We start from the raw sequence: 24366 nt of genomic DNA on the forward strand, positions 1-24366 counted from the left end.
TCAGCCAACCTATCAACTATTCCAGAAGGAAGACTGAAACGTTTGATCCTGCCTTCAGCTCAGCCCCCAACTGTCTCAGAACAGAGCTTATGATTTCATGGACAAGTTTTGAGTAAAAAGCTTCAAGACCTACACCTGATGATCTTGCTCCACAACTTGACAGGCCAACAGATGTGATTAGTCTAGAACTATACATAAATCCAGACTTTTTAGTATAAAAGTGTAACGTTTGTCTTGGCGTAGCCTTACTTTTTGATAGTTCACCGTTCTCTGTTCAGAGAAATGAGCAGAAAAAATATGGGTTTCTGTATGTGGCTTTTTGAGAAACTTGGAGTAAATTTATGGCCGATTCAACAGCAAGTGATTTTGCCTTTGTCCAGGAAAGAAAGAGCAAATCTTGCAAAGAAAAATGGTAGTGTTTTCTGCCTGTAAGGTAATTCTGCACAAGAATGCCTTTGTACAGTTTAAATTCACAACACCTGAAGTGAGGATTTGGCTTACTTTGGTTTTTAAGTAAATTATATTTCTCAACCATACAAACAAGAATGAAGGAAAACTGTACTGCAGTTTATAGTACTTGCAGTACTGCAGCTTTATGCATATCAGCTTGTTACAGTTAGAGAATGATCTCCAATAGATTTCTGGAAACATTGAGATCAAGCATTCACAGATTTGTTAAGAATACAGTACATGTTCTAGCACCATCTTCAATTGTTTTCTGTAAAAAATAATTACACAACCTGGAGCTCAATATTTCAAACTTGATGTATCCAATGTTAGCTGCCGCTTTTCATGTATTTCTCTCGCCCTGGCTATAGTCAATTTACATATTTGCACATTGATTAGTTACATCAAATGCGTAGTTGCATCATTCAATACTGGGAAGATAGCCATGGTATCCTGGCCAATATTTATGCTTTAATCAACATCACAAAAACACATTACATGGTTATTATCATATTGCTGTTGTGGGAGCTTGCTGTGCACAATTTGGCTGCAACATTTACAACAGTGACTGCACTTCACAAATAGGTTATTGAGGGTGGCATGTGGCACAATGGTTAGCATTGGGACTACAGCGCTGAGGACACGAGTTCGAATCCCGGCCCTGGGTCACTGTCCGTGTGGAGTTTGCACATTCTGTGTCTGTGGGGTTTCACCCCCACAACCCAAAGATGTGCAGGTTAGGTGGATTGGCCACGCTAAATTGCTCCTTAATTGGAAAAAAAATAATTGAGTACTCTTTAAAAAAAATTTTTTTTAATGTTTAATACATTATTAGTTGCAAAGTGCTTTGGGACATTCTGTAATTATGAAAGGTGCTCCAACGATGCATTTCTTTCACTGATTTAATTTGTCCTTGCAGCGACAGATGTGCTGCAATGATTGACATGGGTTTATAATTCCTTTCTTGAACACATGAAGCTGATGCATTTTCCAGTTCCAGACTGGTCTTTCAGGGGCATATACTTCTTACCTTTAGTAAGGGTTCAAGGCCTTTCTAATAAAGAAAATCTCTTGCTCTTCAGTACAAAGGATCGTAGTCTGTGCTGCTTATAGTTAGCAACTGTTACTGTGCCATGCCTCCTATTTTCTCATAAAGCAAACGGTCAATTCTACTTTAGGATATTGCAATTTAAGAATCATTTATCTATTTAAAGGCTAAAAGCTAACAATATGAAGAATAAAACAGTATGACATCGAGTATGTTAAGTCAGTCTGATTCTTTGTATTATCTTCATTGGATTATCACCTTTCAGCTAACAAGCTTGTTTTGTTTTTAAATGGAGATGCACTGATCCTTTGCATTTTATAAGAATATCCATTAAAAAATGTCTTTAATATTTTGCCACATTTCAGACCAACTAAAAACAGTGGGATGTAAATACTTGAAATTTCTGCAGATAATTTATCCGGAAAATGTTGCAGTGTGCCAGGAGTTCTTTACATTATTACAAAGACTGATGCATCAGAAATGTATTAAAAATTCCTTCAGCATTTCATGCATAATGATATATGTAATACTGCGGGGAAATGATCTCCAATTTACAACCGTTTTTATGTACGTTTCATTGATACTTTCAATTAAATTTATATCCACCATTATCACCCATCACTTTAGGACCGATTTTGTTTCCTATCATTAATGAAATGTGATAGACTATATAACCCAACACAATGCTTGGAACCAAGATTGCCTCATAAACCAAATTCTTTGTAATTTGTGAGCAGATGATAAGAAATTTCAAGACATTCAAGGATTGGAAGAAGTTATTAAAAAGTAATGAAGGTGTATTTATCTGCACATAAGAAAACCAAACATGTAAATTTAGAAATATTTCCACACACAACTTTAAGAGCTAGCAGAGTTTGGGCAGCTTCAATTCAGTCACGAAACTTCCTAAACACTCGGGTCGAAGTTGAGTTAAGTTTATATAGTGGCAGTGTACAATATCCTGAACAAATCCTATATTTTTAAAAAATAAATTTAGTGTACCCAATTCATTTTTTCCAATTAAAGGGCAATTTAGCGTGGCCAATCCACCTACCCTGCACATCTTTTGGGTTGGGGCGAATCCCACACAAACACGGGGAGAATGTGCAAACCACACGGACAGTGACCCAGAACCTGGGACACCAGCGCCGTGAGACAGCAGTGCTGACACTGTGCTGCCCCTGCAAATCCTATAACATAACTAACATAGAAGTATTTGATACAGATCGAGGGAACCTGAGGGCAGCACGGTAGTACAGTGCCAGGGTCCCTGGTTCGATTCCTGGCTTGGGTCATTGTCTGTTTGGAGTCTGCAATCTCCCTGTGCCTGCGGGGGTTTCCTCCGGGTGCTCCGGTTTCCTCCCACAAGTCCCCAAAGCTATGCTGTCAGGACAATAAAAACATTTTTTTTTTTTTAAAGGAGAATGTTCTGGACTCCGTCCTATTATCATCCCGCATGACAACTCAAAAATGTGAAAACCAAAATAAGGTTGCATGTGGTAATGGATTTTTATTAAAGCAGTCAAAACAACCCTAATGGGGCAGCACGGTGGCGCAGTGGTTAGCACTGCTGCCTCATGGCACCGAGGTCCCAGGTTCGATTCCGGCTCTGGGTCACTGGAGTTTGCACATTCTCCCCATGTTTGCGTGGGTTTCGCCCCCGCAACCCAAAGATGTGCAGGTTAGGTGGATTGGCCACACTAAATTGCCCCTTAATTGGAAAAAGTGATTTGTACACTCGAAATTTTATTTTTTTAAAACAACAATCCTGGCTGCGGAAAATACAAACAATTGTGTTTATCAAAAAAGAGGGACACAGACTGCAGGATGAAAAAATGTTAATGCTGTTACTCATTTTATGGAGTCAAAAGGAAGAAATCCAGATGAAAGAGCTGGTCAAACATTGACAGGAAGTAATTTATGCTGCAAATAGAATTAGCTATTGATATGGCAGAAGTTTCTGAACTATGCAGTTCCCCACTTTGAAGTTTCATATCTTGTTTCCCAGTTCCACTCCCCTCCCCTAATTTTAAGAAACAATTGGGGTGAAATAAATATCAGCAGTAAAGCAGCAGTAGTGAGCTAATGGACTCTTTTACACGTGCCATTTTATTTTTCATTGAAGTCAATGGTCATTGGTGTGAAATGGACTGTCAATTTGAAATTAATCCATTTCACACTGGATTAAGGTTAATTGCACCCCCATGTTCTTTGAAATGTAATTTTCCTAGCCACTTACATATCCCTGAGATGTTATTATTCTTGTTGCTATTATTATTGGCATCCATCCTGTCCATCTCAGGAGATGATCGACTACACCCAGGATCTATGTCACTTCTGTAGTGAACATTGTTATGGCTGTAGAGACCAATTCATGATTGGCAGTACCTGCTGTAGCTGGCACAGATGAATAGCATTGGCCCGAGGTCGACTGACTTCTTTTACTTCTGGCAGCCTCCCTTTTCCGCCATCTGGCCTTTTCTTTTGTCCTCTGCTTTTTCCACACCATTCCTTTTTTTAAAAATCTTTTTATTGGCGTTTTCAAAATTATATACATTGCCGTTCGTTTTCATTCATTGTACAGTCACAAAGGTTTCTTCTTAGGTTTCTCTATTTACAGTCTGTCGCCATCTGGCTCGGCGTACAATTCTCCGTTTCACTGACACCCCCCGCCCAGCTCCCCTCTCCTTGACACCCCGCCTCCCTTCCTCAATTTTTCACTGCTGATCCCCATTTTTTCTTGCTGGGTTTTACTACCTCACCTTGCTCCCCGCCCCCCCCCCCCCCCCCCCCCCCAATCCCCCGTCCTCCCTCACTTTCCTCTTTCTATCTTGTCCTGGCTATTTCTCCCTGGCTACTGGCTATTTACTTATTTATGTGTTGGCCACAAACAGGTCTCGGAACAGTCGGGTGAATAGCTCCCATGTTTTGTGGAAGCCCTCTTCCGACCCACGGCTGGTGGATTTGATTTTCTCCTGTGATGAACGGTTACTGCCTTATCATCATGTAAGGTGATGTCCCCTTTAAGACCGGGCTTGGAACCCTGGGGACTCCGCCTCTGGCTCCGCCCATCTGGGAGCCATACATAAAGGCCTGCCTCATGGTCTGTATAGCAGTCAGCTCTCGTCCATAGCTGTAGCATAGCTATTAGTCTAATAAAGCCTTCTTTACAGTTTAATCTCTAAGCGTCATTATTGAGGGTACCTCAATTTATTAGACTAAACTAGATTCAGGATGGACGCAGGCCTAAAACCAGAGAAGCTCAATCTGGAAGCACGAACGCCGGAGGCAAAGGAAATGTTTAAATACCGGCTGCGGTGCTTCGAGGCCTACCTGGACTCCGCAGAGATTCCCATCCTAGGGCCACGCAAGCTGCGTCTACTCCACGCCCGGGTGAGTCACAGAATCTCCGCCACGCTCGAAAAGGCGACGACTTATGAGGAAGCGATTGAGTTGCTCCGCGAGCGGTTTGTCAAACCCGTCAATGAGGTGCATGCCCGGCATCTGCTCTCTACCTGCCGGCAGCGCTCGGGGGAATCGCTCGACGAGTTTGTTGAGAAACTCACCGCGCTTGCCAGGGACTGTGACCATCAGGATGTGACAGGGGAAGTCCATATGAACCTGCACATCAGGGATGCTTTTGTGTCCGGAATCCGCTCGACCTACATCCGGCAGCGGCTGCTCAAAAACGGGGCAAAAGACCTCCAGGAGACGCTAACGCTCGCCTCCTCGCTGGAGGTGGCCCGACATAACTTGGGTACGTACCCCGCGGACTCTGCCAGCCCCCCCCCAGACTTCCTCAGACTCACCCGTATTACAGGCCTGCGCCACACGGCGCCATGTCACCATGGGGGCACACCTTGCTACTTCTGCGGGCAGGGCCAGCACCAATGCCCACGCTGCCCAGCCCGCTCCGCGATCTGCAGCGACTGCGGGAAGAAAGGGCACTTTGCGAGGGTCTGCCTGGCCAGACCCAGGGGCCAGAAAAACAAAGAACAGCCGGCCCGAAAATCAGGCTCTCAGGCCCGCAGGCTTCGCAATGCTGCTGCGCACCGACCCGACACGCCCTCTTCTGACGCGTCATCAGCCTCGTGTGAATCATGGGAGCGGCCATCTGGTCGGCGGCCATCTCCTCGACCCGACACGTGCGACCGACGGCAGCGGCCATTTTACGAGTCCGACTCAGCTGACGACTCCGACTACCCGCGACTGGGTGCGATCACCCTCGATCAAACTCGGCCAAAACACCTGCATAACTCCATGATGCAGGTCCAGGTCAACGGGCACGACACTGCATGCCTCTTCGACTCCGGGAGCACGGAGAGCTTTATCCACCCTGAAACGGTAAGGCGCTGCTCCCTACGCACCCAAACCATAGCCCTCGCATCTGGGTCCCACTCGGTACAAATCACGGGGTACTGTATTGCGGATCTCTCGATCCAGGGTGCCAAATACACCCTTTTCAAATTTTATATCCTCCCTCACCTCTGTGCCCCCCTGCTGCTCGGACTGGATTTCCAGTGCAGCCACCGAAGCCTGACACTGAAGTTCAGTGGACCCTTGCCCCCCCTCTCGGTGTGCTGCCTTGCGACACTGAAAGTCGCACCCCCCTCGCTATTCGCTAACCTCACTCCCGACTGTAAGCCCATCGCCACCAGGAGCCGGCGCTACAGTGCCCAAGATATGGCTTTTATCAAGTCAGAGGTCCAGCGTTTACTGGGAGAGGGGGTCATCGAGGCTAGCAACAGCCCTTGGAGAGCGCAAGTGGTGGTAGTCCGGTCCGGGGAGAAGAAACGGATGGTCGTGGATTATAGCCAGACCATAAACCGATTCACGCAGCTTGATGCGTACCCCCTTCATCGCATCGCGGAAATGGTAAATCGGATCGCCCAATACCGAGTCTTTTCCACGGTCGACCTCAAATCTGCCTACCACCAGCTCCCCATCCGACCAAAAGACCGCCCCTATACTGCCTTTGAAGCAGCCGGCCGGCTCTTCCACTTCCTCAGGGTCCCCTTTGGTGTCGCAAATGGGGTCTCCGTCTTTCAAAGGGCGATGGACCAAATGGTGGACCAGTACGGTTTGCAGGCTACATACCCGTACTTGGACAATGTCACCATCTGCGGCCATGATCAGCAGGACCATGACGCCAACCTCAAAAAGTTCCTCCAGACCGCCCGAGCCCTTAACCTGACCTATAACGAGGGCAAATGCGTTTTCCACACCACCCGGCTGGCCATCCTCGGCTATGTCGTGGAAGACGGGGTCCTAGGTCCCGACCCCGACCGCATGCGCCCCCTTAAGGAACTCCCTCTCCCCCGCAGCCTCAAGGCCCTCAAACGGTGCTTGGGGCTTTTCTCCTATTACGCCCAGTGGGTCCCTAAGTATGCGGACAAAGCCCGCCCACTCCTAAAGACCACCACTTTTCCCCTCTCAGCTGAGGCTCAATTGGCCTTCAACCGCATCAAGGCCGACATCATCAAGGCCGCCATGCACGCGGTGGACGAAACCATCCCTTTCCAGGTAGAGAGCGATGCATCAGACATCGCCCTGGCTGCTACCCTCAATCAAGGAGGCAGACCAGTAGCGTTCTTCTCCCGAACCCACACCACCTCCGAGATTCGACACTCTGCAGTCGAAAAGGAGGCACAAGCCATTGTGGAGACACTACCTCGCCGGTAGGAGGTTTACCCTCGTCACCGACCAACGGTCAGTCGCCTATATGTTCGATAACACGCAACGGGGCAAAATAAAAAACGATAAAATTTTGAGGTGGAGGATCGAACTCTCCACCTACTCGTACGATATCAAGTATCGTCCAGGGGAGCTCAACGAGCCCCCAGATGCCCTGTCCCGCGGCACATGCGCCAACGCGCAGGAGGACCGCCTGCAAGCCATCCACAATGACCTCTGCCACCCGGGGGTTACCCGGCTCGTCCATTTCATCAAGTCCCGCAACCTACCTTACTCAACCAAGGAGGTCAAGGCCATGGTCAGGGCCTGCCAGGTCTGTGCGGAGTGCAAACCGCACTTCTATTGGCCAGACAAGGTTTGGCTCGTGAAGGCCTCGGGCCCCTTTGAGCGACTGAGCGTGGACTTCAAGGGGCCCCTCCCATCCACCAACCGTTATGCCTATTTCCTCACCGTGATCGATGAGTTCTCCCGTTTCCCATTCGCCATTCCCTGCACCGACATGACCTCAGCCACGGTGATTAAGGCACTGCACAGCATCTTCACCCTGTTCGGTTTCCCCACTTATATCCACAGCGACCGGGGTACATCGTTCATGAGCGATGAACTGCGTCAGTATCTGCTCAGCAAAGGCATTGCCTCGAGCAGAACGACCAGTTATAACCCACGGGGAAACGGGCAGGTGGAGAGGGAGAACGCGACCGTGTGGAAGGCTGTCCTTCTGGCCCTGCGGTCGAGAAATCTCCCAACCACCGCTGGCAGGAGGTCCTACCCGATGCCCTACACTCCATTAGGTCACTCCTCTGCATGGCCACGAATGAGACCCCTCACGACCGATTGTTTCTCTTCCCCAGGAAGTCTACCTCCGGGGTCTCGCTTCCACCTTGGCTGATGGCTCCGGGACCTGTTCTTCTCCGGAGGTACGCGAGGAGCCATAAAACGGACCCCCTAGTTGAAAAGGTCTGACTGCTCCACACCAACCCCAGTTACGCCTACGTGGAGTACTCCGACGGCAGGCAAGATACGGTTTCCCTCCGGGATCTGGGGCCCGCTGGATCCTCCACCACAGACGCCCCTTCCCGCGCCGCTCCCCTGCAGGACCCGTCGCCCCCTACAACACACCCCCTTCCGGCCCTACCACCCGTTGGTGAGCTCCTACCGTGCGCCCCCCCTTTACACACCCCGCCGGCGCCGGCTCCGCTACCCCTGGCCCTGCCTAGTTCCTCTGCCCCGACCCGGACCGAAGCTCCGACCGCTATGCTCCCGGATGTGCCCTCAACCGGGACGTCCGTGCCCGCCGCACCACCGCCCGAATTGAGGAGGTCGAGGAGGACGATCCGGCCACCGAGACGGATGGACCTATGATGGCACTTCACCCCCGCTGGACTCCTTTTTAAACAAGGGGTGAATATGATGAACGATTACTGCCTTATCATCATGTAAGATGATGTCCCCTTTAAGACCGGGCTTGGAACCCTGGGGACTCCGCCTCTGGCTCCGCCCATCTGGGAGCCATACATAAAGGCCTGCCTCATGGTCTGTATAGCAGTCAGCTCTCGTCCATAGCTGTAGCATAGTTATTAGTCTAATAAAGCCTTCTTTACAGTTTAATCTCTAAGCGTCATTATTGAGGGTACCTCATCTCCATTTGGAGAAAGTCTGAAAGATCGGACAGCCAGTCTGCAGCTTTAGGTGGTGCTGCTGATCGCCAATCAAGCAGGATTCTATGGCGGGCGATCAGGGAGGCAAAGGCAAGGTCGTCTGCCCTCCTCCCCAGGAAGAGATCTGGTTGGTCTGATACCCCAAAGACCGCCACTTTGGGGCATGGCTCCACCCTCATCCCCACCACTTTGGACATTGCCTAGAAGAAGGCTGTCCAGTACTCAGCAGGTCTGGGGCAAGACCAGAACATGTGGGCGTGGTTGGCCGGGCCTCCTTGGAACCGTTCACATCTATCCTCCGCCTCGGAGAAGAACCTGCTCATTCAGGTTCTGGTCAAGTGGGCTCTATGTACCACTTTTAGTTTCGTTAGGTTGAGCCTCGCGCATGTCGAGGTAGAGTTGACCCTGTGCAGTGCTTCGCTCCAGAATCCCCACCCTATTTTGAACCCCAAGTCTTCCTCCCATTTCCTCCTTGTCGTGTCCAGTTCAGTGTCGGCCCTCTCTAGCAGTCGTTCGTACATGTCACTACAGTTCCCTCTGCCCAGGATGTCTGCGTCCAGTAGCTCTTCTAATAGCGTCTGTCGTGGTGGTCATGGGTATGTCCTCGTCTCCTTCTGGAGGAAGTTTTTAAGCTGCAGGCATCTGAGTTTGTTACCTTTAGTTAGTTGGAATCTCTGCGTCAGTTCTTCCAGTGTTGTGACACTGCCATGATTAATTTGTCCAGTGAGTTGAAAAAGGCCTTGGAGATATAGGTTGGGCTGGATCATAGTAGGAAGAGGTAATGGGCAGTACGTTCATTCTGATCGTCTGTACTCTCCCTGCCAGGGAGAGTGGGAGTGAGTTTCACCTCTGCAGGTCCTTTTTGACTTCCTCTGTCAGACTTGTCAGGTTCCATTTGTGGATCCCCATCCAGTGACGAGCGATTTGGATCCCCGGGTAGCGGAATTTGTGTCGGGCTTGTTTAAATGGCACTCCCACCAGTGCTGCCCCTCCCCCTTGCGGGTTCACTGGGAAAATCTCACTTTTGCTCATGTTGAGTTTGTAGCCCGAGAAGGCACCAAGCTCTTTCAGGAATGTGATGTTCCTTCCATGCTGCTTTGTGGGTCCGAGATGTAGAGGAGCAGGTCATCTGCGTAGAGCAAGACTCTATGCTCTCTGCCTCCTCTTTGGATCCCCCTCCAGTTCTTTGCTGTTCTGAGAGCGATCGGTAATGGTTCGATCGCTAGGGCGAACAGCAGCAGCGACAGCGGGCATCCCTGCCTGGTGCCCCTATACAGCTGGAAGTACTGGGAGCTGGTGTTGTTTGTCCGTACGCTTGCCCGGGGAGCACTGTACAGGAGTTTCACCCGTGAGGTGAATCCTTTTCCAGCACCTCTATAAGATACTTCCACTCGACTTTGTCAAAGGCCTTTCCTGCGTCCAGGGAGATGATCACCTCAGGTGCTTTGTCCCCGGATGGGATCATGATCACATTCAGCAGGTGCGTATTGTTCGATGTTAGCTGTCTACCTTTGACAAAGCCCATTTGATCCTCTGCGACCACCTCTGGTACGCAGTATTCTAGCCTTTTGGCTAGGATCTTGGCCAATATTCTGGAATCTACGTTCAGTAGCGAGATGGGTTTGTATGAACCGCATTCAGTCAGGTCTTTGTCTTTCTTAGGTATTAGCGAGATTGAGGCTTGTGCTAGCGTAGGTGGCAGTGCGCCCCTTGCCAGCGAGTCTAAACAACTCCCGCAGGTGTGGGGCTAGTGCTGTCGCGAATGTTTTGTAGAAGTCCGCCGGGAACCCGTCTGGTCCCGGCACCTTCCCCGCCTGCATGGAGTTTATACTCTCCATGATCTCTCCCAGTTCTAGCGGTGCTCCCAGGCCCTGTTTTTCGTCCTCCCCCACGACTGGCATGTCCAGTCCATTGAGGAACTATTTCATCCCCGAGTCCCCTGGTAGGGACTCTGAGGTGTACAGTCCCCAGTAAAAGTCCTCAAAGGTCTTGTTAACCTTGTCTGGGTCCCTTCTCTGCTACAGCAGTGCTCCCCCCTCCCCCCCCCCGACAAAATACACATCCTGCTCAGTGGTGGCAGCCGCACTAAAGACATGGAACCAGATGAGGCAGCATTTCGGTCTAACCGAGATGTCCCCCATGGCCTCCATCTGCGGAAACCACAAATTCCCATCAGCTATGCTCGACACCACCTTTAAAAAATGGAGACAGAACGGAAGGACGCTTACAGTCAGGGACTTCTACATATGGGACAGACTAGCGACCTTGGGCGAACTGACAGAAGACCTGGAACTACCGACAGGACAGGAACTCAGACATCTCCAAATCAAGCACTTTCTCCGCAAGGAAATGGCAAGATACTCCAGGGCCCCAAGAAACACACTATTAGAGGAACTGATAAACACGGACAGTAAGGAAGGGGGGAACTGTGGTAACATACGTGGGCGGTTACTGGATCGGGCAAGACTACCACTGGACGAAGCCGGACGAAAATGGGAGGACGAACTGGGGATGGAAGTGGGTTGGGGACTCTGGAGCGAAGCACTGAGCAGGGCCACCTCCACCTCCTCTTGCGCAAGGCTCAGCCTCATGCAGTTTAAAGTGGTGCACAGAGCACACCCAACCAGAACTCGAATGAACAGGCTCTTCCCGGAGGTGGAGGATAAATGTCAATGGTGCAAAGGAGGCCCGGCCAACCATGTTCTGGGCTTGCCTTCATCAAAGCAATGTCCAAGGTTGTGGGGGTGAGGGTGGAGCCATGCCCGAGAGTGGCAGTCTTTGGGGTATTAGAACAGCCAGAGCTACATATGGGGAAGAGGGCTGACGCCTTTGCTATTGCTTCCTTAATCGCACACCGGAGAATCCTGCTCGGCTGGCGATCAGCAGCACCACCCAAAGCTGCAGACTGGTTGGCAGGCCTGATGGAATTTCTCCACCTGGAGAAGATTAAGTACAAAATCCAAGGGTCGGACGAGGGCTTCTACAAAGCTTGGGTGTCATTCATCAGCCTATTCCAAGACCTGTTCGAGGCAAACATAGACTTGGGAAAGAGGGGGAGACGGGGGAGATCAGACAAGAACACATACAATGAGGAGGTACAAAGGGGAAAGGGGGGAGGAGATGAGGAGGGAACCCAAGGGAGTCACAGAGAGAAACATGAGGGAAAACGGGGGAATGCCCCCCCATCTCCCCGAACCCACAAGGTCAACAACAAAAGCCGCAGAAAAGAGGACTGGAGCTCAGCAGTAGGACACCCAGGGCGGAAGAGGGGGCTGTCAATGAGGGGACAGGGAGGGGGGCAAGGAGGAGGTAAGCGGGGGAGGAGAATGTATGTTAAGAAATATGTATATAAATAAGAAACTATACAACATGTAAATACCAGGTACACCATTCGCTAAAAGTATTCGGTAAAATTGAAAAATGCCAATAAAAACATTTTTTTAAAAGATGAAAACTGGGGCATTGTTGGGCCAGAAGCTAATGTAGGTCAGCAAGCACTGTTGAATTTAAAGACCAGGTTTCTCCACATGTTGCTTTAGAAAACAGGCTTATCCAACTCACTGAGATCATGTTGAGTCATTAAGTGTTCTTTTATGTTTACTGATATAGTTTATTCAGTTGCATAGTTATACCATTGTGCTGTTAATGGGTTTTAAGTCAAAGGAATGTGTCTCGAATTGATGCAATGTGTAGTAGCTGGCGTGTAGCGGTCAGTCTGCTCGCCACCTCTTGCTTTCAGATCTCACTGCTGCTGATCGGTGAAAGGAGTGCCGGGTGAGTAAGCTCTGCCATCAATACATAGATTGCTTCATCAGCAAGCCCTATCTTGTGCCTCCCACTTGAGACATATGCCACCTATGCCTCAGGAAAGAAAATGGAGAAGGAAGTAAACCCTGACAGAGTAGAGTGCCATGGGCAGTAATCCGTCATCTCAAAAAGCTTTCCAGCAACTCCTGCAGAGGCACTGCTATACTGCTGGGTTCAATCCTTTCATTTTGATACTAGCAATGCTGAGGAAGGGGGGTGGAATTGCCCTGATGCTTGGGCAACTCAGGATCTCCATACCATTTGACCAGGCCCGCGCTCTGGAGAGGACAATACCCAGGTCTGTGGTTTATGTTGGCACAACATGGGAAGGAAGTTACTGGTTATAAGTTCTTGTTCAATTGGCATAGAGCACAAGTGCGAAGGCTTACATGTGATGGTGGGATAGATCATTGCATCTCATTGGATAGTTCCCACCCACATCAAGCTGGGCAGTCCCTAATCAGTTAGGTATTGTCCTTCCTCAGGTCACTTGAGTGTTTGGAGGTTAGAGATTCATCCCTTGAGATGCAGGTTGCTAATCTTTGCATCAGGAAAGACAAAGATACTGGTCTTCCACATCACAAGTTGAAATGCAAGGACATGCTCCTGGCCTTACCGACGACCTTCCGAAGATTGATGATGAATGCAAGACTGCTGTGATCAACAAAGAACTTACAAGAATCAATGTAGGCATTGCTGCTCTACAAGAAACTAAGCTTGCTCAAGTGGATCCATTATAGAGAAACACACATTCTTCTGGCAGAGCAAAACCCAAGAGGCAACATATGAGTATGGAAAGGGTTTTCCAGTAAACAAACACTCGTGATGCTTTAACCCACCACAGAAGACTTAGAAAGACTTTTTATACTTTCCTTGCTTTCAACAATGGGACCAGTTAACCTCATCTGAATCTATACCCTAATACTCATCTCCATCCCAAATGTCAAGAATCAATTTTATGAAGCACTTGATGCTGCCATTAGTTGAATCCTCAGCACCGAGGGACTACTTTCTAGGAGCCTTCAACACATGGATGGATTCCGACTGTACAGCTTGGCCATATGCATAAGGCATCAGGGTACTGGCAAGATGAATGAAAACTGACAGAGATTGCTGGAGCTATGCAATGACTCTGTGTGATCAACAGTTACTTCAAACTAAACCAAGCTGCAAAGTGTCCTGGAGACATCCGTGATCATGCTATTGGCACCAGCTAAATCTCAGCATCATGAGATGCAACACTCTCATCATTCATAGCTATCAGTGCTGACTGAGACACTGACCACTCCTTGCTGTGTTGCAAGGTCAGGCTTCAGCTAGGGATACTATATCACTCCAAGAGGAAAGGTTATCCTTAGAGTCATAGAGTCATAGATGTTTACAGCATGGAAACAGGCCCTTCGGCCCAGCTTGTCCATGCCGCCCAGTTTCTATCACTAAGCTTGTCCCACTTGCCCGCATTTGGCCCATATACCTCTATGCTCATACTGCCCATGTAACTGTTTAACTGTTTTTTAAAGGAAAAAATTGTACCCGCCTCTACCCCTGCCTCTGGCAGCTCGTTCCAGATGCTCACCACCCTCTGTGTGAAAACATTTCCCCTCTGGTCTCTTTTGTATCTCTCCCCTCTCGCCTTAAACCTACACCCTCTAGTTCTAGACTCCTCTATCTTTGGGAAAAGATGTTGGCTATCTACCTTATCGATGCTCCTCATATGCTCCTTGGATCAACACTTGCTGTAGCACTGACCTAGAAAGGACTTAGGAGTTTATTAACATCCTTGATCAGGCTCTTTCGGACAACACATGTTTTCCAACAGTATTCACTGAACAACAATAAAGAGCAGGACTGATAATTGATTTACTCTCCCCGGCACCAAGTGCTGTTCACCCAATTCTAGTTCTTTTAAGGTTTACAGGGGCAGGTATGGTCCCAGTAAATTAAAAAGCTGTTTCTCAATGCCAGACATTTATTCATAAGAACATAAGAACTAGGAGCAGGAGTAGGCCATCTGGCCCCTCAAGCCTGCTCCACCATTCAATGAGATCATGGCTGATCTTTTGTGGACTCAGCTCCACTTTCCGGCCCGAACACCATAACCCTTAATCCCTTTATTCTTCAAAAAAACTATCTATCTTTATCTTAAAAACATTTAATGAAGGAGCCTCTACTGCTTCACTAGGCAAGGAATTCCATAGATTCACAACCCTTTGGGTGAAGAAGTTCCTCCTAAACTCAGTTCTAAATCTACTTCCCCTTATTTTGAGGCTATGCCCCCTAGTTCTGCTTTCACCCGCCAATGGAAACTACCTGCCCGCGTCTATCCTATCTATTCCCTTCATAATCTTATATGTTTCTATAAGATCCCCCCTCATCCTTCTAAATTCCAACGAGTACAGTCCCAGTCTACTCAACCTCTCCTCATAATCCAACCCTTTCAGCTCTGGGATTAACCTAGTGAATCTCCTCTGCACACCCTCCAGTGCCAGTACATCCTTTCTCAAGTAAGGAGACCAAAACTGAACACAATACTCCAGGTGTGGCCTCACTAACACCTTATACAATTGCAGCATAACCTCCCTAGTCTTAAACTCCATCCCTCTAGCAATGAAGGACAAAATTCCATTTGCCTTCTTAATCACCTGTTGCACCTGTAAACCAACTTTTTGCGACTCATGCACTAGCACACCCAGGTCTCTCTGCACAGCAGTATGTTTTAATATTTTATCATTTAAATAATAATCCCTTTTGCTGTTATTCCTACCAAAATGGATAACCTCACATTTGTCAACATTGTATTCCATCTGCCAGACCCTAGCCCATTCACTTAGCCTATCCAAATCCCTCTGCAGACTTCCAGTATCCTCTGCACTTTTTGCTTTACCACTTATCTTAGTGCCGTCTGCAAACTTGGACACATTGCCCTTGGTCCCCAACTCCAAATCATCTATGTAAATTATGAACCGTTGTGGGCCCAACATTGATCCCTGAGGAACACCACTAGCTACTGATTGCCAACCAGAGAAACACCCATTAATCCCCACTCTTTGCTTTCTATTAATTAACCAATCCTCTATCCATGCTACTACTTTCCCCTTAATGCCATGCATCTTTATCTTATGCAGCAACCTTTTGTGTGGCACCTTGTCAAAGGCTTTCTGGAAATCCAGATATACCACATCCATTGACTCCCCGTTATCTACCGCACTGTTAATGTCCTCAAAAAATCTAACTAAATTAGTTAGGCACGACCTGCCCTTTATGAACCCATGCTGCATCTGCCCAATGGGACAATTTCCATCCAGATGCCTCGCTATTTCTTCCTTGATGATTCCTAATATATTAACATACATTTATTTAATCTTATCTTTTACCTTTGTTTATCCTTAACTGAACTATGGTGGCACAGTGGTTAGCACTGCTGCCTCACAGCTCCAGGGTCCCGGGTCCAATTCCAGCCTTGGGTGACTGTCTGTGTGGAGTTTGCACTTTCTCCCCTTGTCTGCGTGGGTTTTCTCTGGTTTCTTCCCACAGTCCAAAGATGTGCAGGTTAGGTGGATTGGCCATGCTAAATTGCCCCTTCATGTCCAAAAGGTTCGGTGGGGTTGCTGGGTTGCAGGGATAGGATGGAGGTGTGGCTTTAAGTGGGTTGCTCTTTCCAAGGGCCGGTGCAGACTTGAGTGGCCAAATGGCCTCCTCCTGCACTGTAAATTCCATGATTACCATTTTGGGGATCATAGGTTAAGTGGTGGTAATATATATTGGGATATGGATAGAGTTGCCAACTGTGATTAAATATATTCCTGGAGGTTACCCCCACTTTACAATTATTTGTTTGTACAGGGAAGCACGGTAGCACAAATGGATAGCACCGTGGCTTCACAGGGCCAGGGTCCCAGGTTCGATTCCCCGCTGGGTCACTGTCTGTGTGGAGTCTGCACGTTTGTGTGGAGTTTGCACACTCTCCCCGTGTGTGCATGGGTTTCCTCCGGGTGCTCCAGTTCCCTCCCACAATCTAAGGACATGCAGGTTAGGTGGATTGGACATGCTAAATTGCCCTTAGTGTCCAAAAAGGTTAGGGGAGGGGGTTATTGGGTTAGGGGGATAGGGTGGAAGTGAGGACTTAAGTGGGTCGGTGCAGACTTTATGGGCCGAATGGCCTCTGTATGTTCTAACATCGTCCTAGTGACGCACGTTTAGCCTTTCTCTGCCAATTGCAAAGCAAAACGATCCATTACCCAATTGGATGACTGCTTGGCTGTCAACTAAGTCGTTTTTTTCTCTCCATTATTCAATGAAAATGTCAAAATAAATCAACTTTTTTCATGTTCTGATGATTTTTCTTCGGGGTTGCATACAGCCTGGAGATTGATGTTCAATTCCTGGAGACTCCAGGCCAATCCTGGAGGGTTGGCAAGCCAAATTTAGATGGAGTCTTTTGGGCACCTTGTGTCAAGGATTTACAGTTTGGATTTTGAGGTCAATGACAGCCACTCACAATGCTCCAGGTAAGATAAAATAATGCACACCTAGAACAGAAAACAAATCTGAGACCTTTTTTTCTGTGTAGTTTAGTATCACAATGCACAGTGCACTTACTTACTTGGCCTTTGGGAGGCGCTGCAAAGAAAACAAAAGTAGACAAATATGAAATCACAAAGGAGGGCAAAATTGAACTGGGTATCGCCCGGTTTCTGGACATTTCAAGACTTCCTTCAGGTTTCGAAATGGCATCAGTGCTACATGTGCACAATTCTGTGTGGCCATCTAAAATGGCCTTCCGCAAAGGAAATTGGGAATTATGGTCAGGTTGGGACACAGACGATACACAGCCCCTGTGGATTGTGCAGAAGAAACTAGACCTACACAGAAACTTGCACCTGCTAACGGTCAATCACCAATTTCCCTAGGACAATGGGACACCGATTGAAACATAGCAGCAGTACCAGACTTGGGGATGCCTATTTACCTTATTTGGGAGTGCCTACATGCCTTGGACAATAACAACTAGTACCTGCCCAGCTATCAAGGTACCTCCCCCAATTGGACAGAATCGATTAGGGTGATCAAAATCCTATCGATCCATTGGATTCCGGGTTGGGACCGCCCAAAAGAGCGCGAAAGATCGGAGGATAAGAAGAACTGCGTGACCAATATTCTGCCTCTTTTGGGACCGGCCTCTGCCCACCAACTGCAGCACATCGACCAGCCAAGTTCAAGGACCCGCGATCGCTACCTGAAGAACGAGCCGCAGCCTAGACGTACCTGAGGACTTCCAACCGCCACAAGTGGGGATTCAGACAAAGGCCTTGTCTAACTGCACAGAGCCGGTCACTTGAAAGTTAAGTAAAGGTCATTTAAGCTGTTAGGTATAGTTTAATGTGTAGCTGCGTGTAGATTATTATGCATAGAACCGAGCCTATGTTTAATAATAAACAAAAATTTAACTAATAGACTGGTTGTGTGGTCATTTGTCCAATACACGAAACCTACTTGCGTCTTGTGGTTATTATTATTAAAGATAAAAGAGCAATATTTACTGGTGACTCTGGTGGGGCTCGACTAGAAGTGACTTTGTTACTCCGAGAGATCCCACAACTTTGAATTAAATTGGAAAAAGGAAAATGAACCACAAGCGCAAGTTCTGTATTGGCCAAATAACCGAATTTCGGAAGTGTGCACTAACCGTATGCGTAACCAACAGGGAAAGATAGGGTAAACTCTGCAGACTTGCACGCAAATCCAGAGGGATTGTGAACCGGAACATAGCCTTAACGCATACCCTTTGTTCGATCGACTCCCTGTACCCCTGTTCCAAATTATACTAGTGAGGAAAGGACAGAGCAATTGTTAGAAAGGAAGATGAATCCGCAGCCGCAAACCGAGGAAAAAGTAGTCGACATGTCGGAGAAGTGTCCCATATGAGAAGATGTACTAAGGAAATATTTAAAAGGGAAAGGATGGCCCCTACGGGCAAATTTTTGTGCGAACACCGAGTCAGGCCCAGGGAACATAGGACAAACTTGGTGGGAGGATTTACGTAAGATTTATAAGAAAAAAGCAACAAAATTTAAAAAGCCAATGGCCATAGTGTGCTGCTTGGCTCAGTTAAGAGGAACCGAGGAGGTTGTGGAGATGCTCCATGGTCAGTTAATAGGGAAGGAGGAGGAGAGTAAGAAAAACGATGAGGAACTCCGGGAGAAGTTAGCCGCTAAGGATAGGGAAATCGTGGATATTAAACGCGCCCACCAGTCCAGTATAATCCATCTAAGCAGCTTCCAAACCCAGAACGACAAGGCCTACGAGGACACACAACGTGCTATCTTGGTAAGAGAGGAGACCGAACAGAAGGTCACTCAGTTAACGAATAAATGTGCCAGTCTACAGGCAGCTTTAAGAACATTTCACCAGTCCACTAAGGAGCAACGGCAAAGTACTGCTGACCACACCAAGTGCCAACGAGAGATAGAGAGATTGCAGGTGTTACTTTCAGTTCAAAACGGATTTATGTGTACCTTCGGGACAGTAGGGACAGAGAAAGGAGAGATGGCTGATTGGGGAGAGTTACAGGAAAGCGTGCAAATGTATGTAGATAGCCCCTATATCTGTCCATGTCGGAACTATAGCCACTAATCACCCTGTTGTTCTGGTCGAACTACCCCCAACTGCAGAGCACATTTTAGGAATGGATTTCATGAACTCTAATAACCTCTCATTTGACCCCGTAAATAGGTGTGGATGGCAGATGTCTACAATAACAAGGGCTATCAGTAGGTGATTATGTAACTAGGATCTGCTCAGTGGGAGAATATTGGTTTAATCCTTCAACAATTAGCGCTGACGCGACCATCAGGGAGGTGCTCACCAAACACAAAAGCGTCTTTGCTATGCACAAACACTATTGTGAGCAGATATCAGGAGACGTTATGATCTCAGACCCAGACCCTAAACCGCAGAAACAATATGGCTTTCCCCAGCAGACTAGGAATGAAATCTTCAAAGTGATAGACAGTTTATTAAAACAAGGTGTAATTTGACCCGTAGCGGCCACCAACAGTGCTCCGATTTAGCCAGTTAAGAAACCAGATGGCTCAATTGATTACAGCGAATTGAATAAAGTCACCCCTTTAACAGCCCCCACCGTTGCCATGTGGCCCACGACCATGCTTAAACAGAGAGTGCAAGCAAAATATTCACCGTGCTAGATATTAGAAATGGTTTCTGGTCCACAGGGAGATTGAGCAGAAGCGCATTGACACCATTGTAAAATTGCCCCTGCCCCGTAATGTAAGTGCACTCCGTTCATTCCTAGGTTTGGTAGGATACTGCAGGAATCATATTGATGGTTTTGCCACTAAAGCCGCCCCTCTCTCAGAACTTTTTAAAAAGAACGCCCCCTGGAATTGGCTTTCACAGCACACAGACGCAGTAAACGATTTAAAGCGCACCTTAGCAACAGCCCCTGTTTTACAAGTTCCTGACCCTGACTTGCCATATGAAATGAAATAAAAATTGCTTATTGTCACAAGTAGGCTTCAAATGAAGTTACTGTGAAAAGCCCCTAGTCGCCACATTCCGGCGTCTGTTCGGGGAGGCTGTTACGGGAATCGAACCGTGCTGCTGGCCTGCCTTGGTCTGCTTTCAAAGCCAGCGATTTAGCCCTGTGCTAAACAGCCCCAGTATGCCATTGAGGTAGCAGCCACGGAGCAAACCCTTTCAGCAGTACTCCTACATGAACGACGTGACAGGTTAGGACCAATAGCATTTGCGTCCAGAGCTTTAGACCCCGTAGAACAAGGATTTTCTGTCTGTGAACGGCACAAACTAGTCTTTTGGGCAGTTCAATACTTTGCATATATTACAGGCCTCAAACCAGTCACAATCCTCACCCGTCCTGTAGAGGGTGTGGTAATCACCACTGTTGTATATATTAGGAGATGTGTGGTAAGGCCCTGTACTACAGGTATGGGGGTAGACCCTGCCTGCTGGCTACGCCCAGTAGGTGGAGTATAAATATGTGTGCTCCCTATACAGCAGCCATTTCGCCAGCTGCTGTAGGAGGCTACACATCTTAGAGACGCCAAAAAGGACTTTGAACACTGGCTAGCTTGTTTAGAAGCTTACATCAGGTCTGCACCAGACCCAATCCCGGAAGCTCCGAAGATCCAGATACTCTACTCACGGCTGAGCGCCAACGTCTTTCCTCTTATCCAGGACGTGCTGACCTATGATGAAGCCATGGCGCTACTGAAAGAGAACTACGCCTAGCAGACAAACACGTTCTTCGCCTGACACATACTCTCTACTCGCTGTCAACTCCCTGGTGAGTCCGTAGAAGATTTCTGGCGTGCTTTAATTCCTCTGGTCAGAGACTGTGGCTGTCAGGCCGTCACGGCCATGAACATTCAAACCTCCTCATGCGGGACGCCTTCGCTACAGGGATAGGGTCAGACCTCATACGCCAGCGACTTTTAGAGGGGGCCACGACCGACCTCGCAGCAACAAAAAAACTGGCTCTATCGATGACGGTCGCCTCGCGCAATATTCAGGCCTACACCCCCAGCCGCGCGGCCCACCCCTCCTACACATCGTTGACTCTGCAAACGGCCGCTCCACCGGGGGCCTCACCCAGTCAATACACCTGTGCCACGCGCCAGCCAGCCAACCCCGGGAGCCCCCGATGTTACTTCTGCGGGCAACAGAAACACCCCCGCCAATGCTGCCTGGCCCGCACCGCCTTTTGCAAGGTCTGTGGCAAGAAGGGGCACTTCGCTGCGGTGTGCCAGGCCTGCTCAGTCGCCGCTATTGCCCCGACCTCCCTCGCATATGGACAATGGGCGCCGCCATCTTCACCTCCCCGAACCACACGCGGCCAGTGGGTGCCGCCATCTTCTCCCCCTCAGACCACGCGCGGCCAGTGAGCACCACCATCTTCCCCTTCTCGGACCACGTGCGGCCCATGGGCGCCACCATCTTTTTCAACCCCCGCCACGTGCGGCCCGTGGGCGCCGCCATCTTGTCCACCTCAGGATCTCCAGATGCCGCCATCTTGTCTTCCCCACGGCACTTGGGCACCACCATTGTTCCAGGACTCGTGCCCCCCGGGCACCCCATCGTTCGACACCAGCGACGACCTGCCACGACTTGTCTCGGTCACGATCGACCAGTCTCGCCCGCACAATCTAGCCACCTCCTCGACAAGCATAAAGATCGATGGGCAAAAGACCTCTTGTCTGCTGGACTCCGGGAGCACCGAAAACTTCATCCATCCAGATACAATAAGGCGCTGCTCCCTTGCGGTACATCCCGCTAATCAAAGAATCTCCCTGGTCTCCGGATCCCACTCCGTGGCGATCTGGGGGTACTGTATAGTCACACTCACGGTCCAGGGCGTAGAATTCATTGGCTTCCGCCTCTACGTCCTCCCCAACCTCTGCGCTGCCCTGCTACTCGGCCTGGACTTCCAGTGTAACCTCCAGAGCCTACCTTGAAATTCGGCAGGCCCCTACCATTCCTTATTGTGTGCGGCCTCGCGACTCTAAAGGTCGACCCACCTTCCCTATTCGCAAACCTAACCCCGGATTGCAAACCCGTCGCCACCAGGAGCAGACGGTACAGCACCCAGGATAGGGACTTCATCAGTCCAGCGGCTGTTTCGGGAAGGCATCATCGAGGCCAGCACAGCCCCTGGAGAGCCCAAGTGGTAGTGGTGAAAATTGGGGAGAAACACAGAATGGTCGTGGACTACAGCCAGACCATCAATAGGTACACGCAGCTCGATGCGTACCCCCTCCCACGCATATCTGATATGGTCAATCAGATTGCACAGTACCGGGTCTTCTCAACTGTAGACCTCAAATCCTCCTACCGCCAGCTCCTCATCCGTAAGGCAGACCGCCCATACACTGCCTTCGAGGCAGATGGCCGCTTCTACCATTTTCTCAGGGTTCCCTTCGGCGTCACCAATGGGGTCTCAGTCTGCCAAAGGGAGATGGACCGAATAGTCGACTGGTACGGGTTGCGGGCCACCTTCCTGTACCTAGACAATGTTACCCTGTGTGGCCACGATCAGCAGGGCTACGATGCCAACCTTGCCAAATTTCTCCACACCGCCACTCTCCTAAACCTCACCTATAACAAGAAGTGCGTATTCAGCACGAACCGCTTAGCCATCCTCGACTATGTGGTCCAGAGTGGAGTTCTGGGGCCCGATCCCGACCGCATGCGCCCCCTCATGGAGCTCCCCCTTCACCACTGCCCCAAGGCCCTCAAACGCTGCCTGGGGTTCTTTTCATACTACGCCCAGTAGGTCCCAAACTACGCGGACAAGGCCCGCCCAGTCATCCAGTTCACCCTTTTCCCCCTGACGGCCGAGGCCCAAGATGCCTTCGACCGTATTAGAGCCGATATCGCTAAGGCCGCGATGCACGCAGTAGACGAGACGCTGCCCTTTCAAGTGGAGAGCGACGCTTCAGACATCGCCCTAGACGCCACGCTCAATCAGGTAGGCAGGTCCGTGGCATTCTTTTCCCGCACCCTTCATGCCTCCGAAATTCGGCACTCCTCCGTGGAAAAAGAGGCCCAAGCCATCGTTGAAGCTGTGCGGCATTGGAGGCATTACCCGGCCAGCAGGAGATTCACTCTCCTCACTGACCAACAGTCGGTAGCCTTCATGTTTAATAACACACAGTGGGGTAAGATCAAGAATGATAAAATCTTGAGGTGCAGGATAGAGCTCTCCACCTACAACTACGAGATTTTGTATCTCCCCGGCAAGCTCAACGAGCCCCCAGATGCCCTATCCCGAGGTACATGTGCCAGCGCACAGGTGGCCCGACTCTGGACCGTGCACGATAACCTTTGTCACCCGGGAGTCACGCGGTTGTAGTACCATTTCATAAAGGCCCGCAATCTGCCCTACTCCGTCGAGGAAGTCAGGGCAATCACCAGGGACTGCCAGGTCTGTGCGGAGTGCAAACCGCACTTCTACCAGCCAGACCACGCACGCCTGGTGAAGGCCTCCCACCCCTTCGAAAGCCTCAGCATGGATTTCAAAGGGCCCCTCCCCTCCACCAACCGTAACACGTATTTCCTCAGTGTGGTCGATGAATACTCCAGATTTCCCTTCGCCATCCCATGCTCCGATATGACGTCCGCCACTGTCATCAAAGTCCTCAACACAATCTTCGCGCTGTTTGGCTTCCCCGCCTACATCCACAGTGACAGGGGATCCTCATTCATGAGTGATGAGCTGCGTCAGTTCCTGCTCAGCAGGGGTATCACCACCAGCAGGACGACCAGCTATAACCCCCGGGGAAACGGGCAGGTGGAGAGGGAGAATGGGACGGTCTGGAGGGCCGTCCAACTTGCCCTACTGTCCAGAAATCTCCCGGCCTCCCGCTGGCAGGAGGTCCTCCCGGATGTACTGCACTCCATTCGGTCGCTACTATGCACCGCCACTAACGACACGCCCCATGAACGACTCTTTGCCTTCCCCAGGAAGTCCACATCCGGGGTGTCACTCCCGACTTGGCTCACAGCTCCAGGACCCATACTCCTCCGTAGGCACGTCTGACTCCACAAGGCGGACCCGTTGGTTGAAAGGGTGCAGTTACTCCACGCTAACCCCCAGTATGTCTACGTAGCGTACCCCGACGGCAGCCAGGATACTGTCTCCGTCAGGGACCTGGCACCAGCAGGTTCCACACACAC

General features: G+C 49.4%; 1 long non-coding RNA gene across 1 annotated transcript in view; it reads right to left on the reverse strand.

The window, feature by feature from the left end:
* Positions 1-24366, reverse strand: part of LOC140387507 (uncharacterized) — an 89894-nt gene that overhangs the window by 4667 nt on the left and 60861 nt on the right. The gene's annotated exons all lie outside the window — the stretch shown is intronic.

The sequence above is a fragment of the Scyliorhinus torazame genome, chromosome 12 (genome assembly GCF_047496885.1).
Source record: "Scyliorhinus torazame isolate Kashiwa2021f chromosome 12, sScyTor2.1, whole genome shotgun sequence".
NCBI lineage: Eukaryota > Metazoa > Chordata > Chondrichthyes > Carcharhiniformes > Scyliorhinidae > Scyliorhinus > Scyliorhinus torazame.